General features: G+C 43.1%; 1 long non-coding RNA gene across 1 annotated transcript; it reads left to right on the top strand.

Moving 5' to 3' along the window:
- Window positions 1-845: 845 nt before the first annotated feature.
- Window positions 846-3,984, top strand: LOC309529218. The gene is made up of 3 exons (XR_014218133.1): window positions 846-1,273; window positions 3,495-3,521; window positions 3,658-3,984. It is a non-coding gene; the product is annotated as an uncharacterized lncRNA (long non-coding RNA).
- Window positions 3,985-4,494: the final 510 nt, after the last annotated feature.

Below are 4,494 nucleotides of genomic sequence, written 5' to 3'. Positions count from 1 at the left end.
CAGCACCGCGGCGCCGAGGCCGGGCACCGCCGGCCGCCTCCTGCGCTCGGGAGGGCGGCCTCTAGCGGCCTACGGCCTCACTGCAGGCGCGCACGAGGCCTCCGGGGCGGGGGGGGGGGGTCCCGTCTTCTCATTCTCGCCCTGGGAAGTGAATACCGGGAGGAAAAGAGTCTGACCTCGGCCCCAGAATTTATTTTCCAGGCCCGAGGTCGACGCCAACCTATGTGCAAGAACTTCGGGGCCGCATGGCTGCAGACTTGGGTGGGAAAGGAGACGGGGCAGGTGCTGCGCAGGGAGGCTTTCCTGCTTCACAGTTTCCTTACGCGAAGCCACTTGCTTTAGTATACAAAAATACGGCGAGGATTAAAAATTAAGCATGGCCATGGGTGTCCGGAACGTCCTAAACTAGGGAAACAGGCCTCCGCCGCCAGGGAATAGGAGAAAAAGAATATAGAGAACCATGAACGTAGCCAGGATTTTTGCAAAATATTTATTAAGGTTTAACATAAAACATAAGTTTACACAAAACATAGGTTTGCACAATAGGGTTTACAAAAATCATAAATTTACAATATAAGAAGAATTTTTTAAAAAAACAACCTAAAAAGAAAGAAAGAAGAAAAAATCACATAGAAAAGATATCTAGACAAGAAAGAGAAGATAGTAGCTAAATAGAAAAAGGAAAAAAAAATAGAATAAAATCCATCTTTCAATAATCTTCCAGCTCGTTTCCTTATTTCTTTGACCTCCTCACACCTCCCCTTTTGTATTCCCGTTTAAAAGTTCTTTCAGCAAATCCTTACCCTCTACCATTTATCTTTACTCAGGATTATGTTAGCCCCCCCCCCAAAGTTTTTGGGAGATTGTGAGTAAAAATCACCACCTCAAAATGGGCAGGCTTTTGTGGGGAGGGGGGAGCAAAACCTCAATTAATTGAGGAATGCTTTTGAATAATTTTTGGCTACACACATGCAGGGTACCATGTTTGTAAAAGTTTGCAGATTTTGGATATGTGTGTGTGGTAGTGTTGAGTTGTTTTAATAAGGAACATGACAGAGATCGGATTACTGCTTCACAATGTAAATCTAGTACAACCCTAAATTCCATAGGGTTATAAATGGAGGGACAAGCAATTAAAAGCACTGTCATCATTATCATTGCTGCTAGAAGTGGGGTGGGTGGGGATTTATAGCCAGCATCTTTGTAGATGGATTTCTGCTGGGCTTTTGAAGAGATGCTGCCTGAAAGAACACGTAGGATCAAAGTAGGCCAGGTAAAGTTACGCCATTCAGGTAGCAGATTGTGGCATGCTAATTAAAAGGCAGATATATTTTCATGACCATGGGAAATGTGTTGCTCTGATCCTCTCTCCAGCTTCCTGCTTTGCTTCTAGCTCACATTACCAAAAACTCTGCCCTCAACTCTGCCTCTGTCTTTTTAACTATTCCACCCATTTGCCACCTTGCACAGAGCCCCTTTCCTTTGTTTCCCTTAATGGCCCATCACCCAGGCAATCGCCCCAAAGCAGGAAGCTAGCCTGGGCTATATTTTAACACTTGCTGGGATTAGAAGGGTCTTGTCGTACAGCCTACAAGCATGTCCCCCAAATTCATAACAGTATCACTTGGAACTCTGACTGAAGTCCAGAGGAAGCAGGAAACATACTGAACACTGTATGGCTTGCTATTGTGTAAAGATGCATAGAATCACACTGTCTGTGATGTACCGAGTAAAGGTACACACAATACTTTTAAAGCACATTTGAAGCGCATTCTTTCCCTCCGGACAGTGTGCCGTTTACTGGCATTGCATGTTTCCATCTAAACATAATTTGTAGTACATAGTCAAAGATGCTCCCCAGCCAAAGGAATGCACACGGCAGATAACTATTGTCAAAGACAGCACAGTAGTTTCTATGGCTCCGAATACCCATGCACACCAGTCTAGCACCTAGGCAGCTGTTCCCAGATCCACACTCTAAGGAGTAGTAACAGGGAGCCACTCCTCCACCAGTTTATGTACCTCCCCACAAGAGGCTGCACTCATAGCTGGAGACTACATCTGCATGGAAGCTTTCTCTGCTCATCCCTCTTCAATCCCCTCCTGGTTCTGGGAAACAGTGGTGCAGGAGTGGCTGGGGAAGCACCCAGCTCCTTCACTTGCCTGACCTCCTCTTCCTCCTCTTCTTCCAGCCCATCCTGTGCTCCACCCTCCAGCTCTGTATCTTCCCCTGCCTCTGGTTCTTGCCTCCTGGCCGGTACAGTTCCCACAAATCACTGCTCCCCTCTCCTGAGTCAGACTCCAGCCCCCTTCCCCCAGTGCACACTGGTCAGCATCCTACCAGTCCCTGACATACATCCAAATTGGACAAACTGACCTCCAAATCAGGATTTAAGACCGTGGCTTGGAGATTAGAGCTAACCAACTGCCTGATTCAAACATCACGGCAAACTATGGTTAAATCAACCAGAAAATGGAGGAGCCAATCAGTGTGCAAGAGCAAGGAAGATGATGTGAGTCTGTGGCACATTCCCATGGTTTGAAGGGCCATCAGAACTGAGCCAAGCAAATAAGGTTGGAGGATGGAGATAAAGTAACATGCTAGTAGTTTATGGTTGGATTAAATTTTTCCCAAAAGTTGAAGGTTGCCAACCATGAGGAATTGCCCCAGGTACTCTGTCTCCTAGTTCTGTGTTGTTACAATTAATGTACTTTCAGCCACATTTGTTGTGTCGCAGGAAGGTTGGCAGATGGGATATCCAATCTGTATCTACATAATCTATGTCCATTCTTTTATGCCCCCTTGTTACTTGGTGTGTTTGCATCTAGTCCCACACAATGAATTAGATACTTCTTTCACTAATTTTATACTCTGGACTGATAATTTTTTCCAATCACATTTTATTTCTGATTTTCCGTTACAGGCAAGTCCTGTATGCCCTGAGCATTACAGTTGTTTATTCTGTCTTCTGCTGGCTCAGCTGCACTCTGTGGAGAGATCTCTTTCACACAATCCCTTCAAACTGTGGGAAAATTGTGTTTTTAATTACCTCTTAGGGGACCTTCCAAGTACTTAATCTGCAGTCCTTGGTTGACACTGGATTAATAGATACCTGTCCTTCTGCAAGCCCTTGGGAAGGCCACAGGTGGAAGATCTGAAAGTCATTAGAAATGATTTTCTGGTTGCGGAACCATTACCAAATTAGTGTGAAAATGAAGAGAGATTGATAAACAATCTGAAGAATACTAGTTTTTAAAGACCAGAATTGGTCTTAGAACAACCTCCATGTGATAAAGTTGCCCTTCTCTTGAAGGCTCTCTGAGACTAATTCCCTATCTTGGAAAAGCTCTGAGTCCAAAGACATTAGTTAAATAAGACTGCAAATAACTATCTTTTGCCTCTGGCCTCACAAAGTTTCCCCTGACATATTTTTCATAATTGTTATGGTTCAAAATATTTTAAGACTGATTTCCCTTCTATCCATTATTTTCAGTTGTACTGCCAGTTACCTACAAAACAGGTAAATAGTTGAAATGCTGTTTCCGAAATGTAGGACATCTTGGTCAAAAATAGTTTTAATTGAAATCCCAGATTTTGACTTGATTTTCAACAGTTGCAAATCTTTTATCTCATTTTTATTCCTTTCTTACTTATAGGTAGGTATGCTGCTCACTCCTATGTAGTTTTCAGGTTCAAATTCAGAACATACTGAAAAGCCTTGTCATTAAATTTATTGCTTTCTGTACTGTAAGAACTTACTGGATAGCTAGCTACCATTACATGGCAGTAATTCACATTAATTTCAGTGACATTGCTTTTCAATGGAAATTGAGACCAGCATTCTTACTTGTCATTAAGTACCGGTATGTCTGGCCCACTTATTTATTTATGAAAGTATGTGTATGCCACTTTTGGTGTTAGGATGATGCACATGTCTCTAGTGGTCATCAGCCAAAGCAAATTGACTGGAGATCTCATGAGCGAGGCTTAGAATCATAGAATCATAGAGTTGGAAAAGACCACAAGGGCCATCGAGTCCAACCCCCTGCCAAGCACATCTCAGTGTCCAGACAACCAGGCTCATATATATGCAGGTGGTGCTTCAAATAACTCAGTCCCAAATCATTTAGAACTTTAATGATTAAATTGGTGCAGAATGCCCCAATAACAGATGACCAGAAACATTATGTACCAGTTTCCAAACTGTCTTCAAAGGTAGCCCTACAAAACAGCATTTTACTAGTTCCACCTGGATCTGACTTGGGCATGGATTACTGAGGTCTGACCTCTCTAAATAAGCACACAACCAGCACACACATACACACATACCCTGCAAACCCCATAGTATCAAATTTAAATTCATAGAAAGGTGGAAGAGATTTAGGGTTATCTGTAACACCTGCCCCCAAAGTGGAAACATCAGGAACAAATATATTTGAATCCAGGTGACAACTGGATTTAATTGAATTATTTTGGAAACAATGGGATGGAAA

Source organism: Podarcis vaucheri (genome assembly GCF_965113315.1).
Source record: "Podarcis vaucheri genome assembly, chromosome: 3".
Taxonomy (NCBI): domain Eukaryota; kingdom Metazoa; phylum Chordata; class Lepidosauria; order Squamata; family Lacertidae; genus Podarcis; species Podarcis vaucheri.
This window is presented reverse-complemented; position numbering and strand designations above follow the sequence as displayed.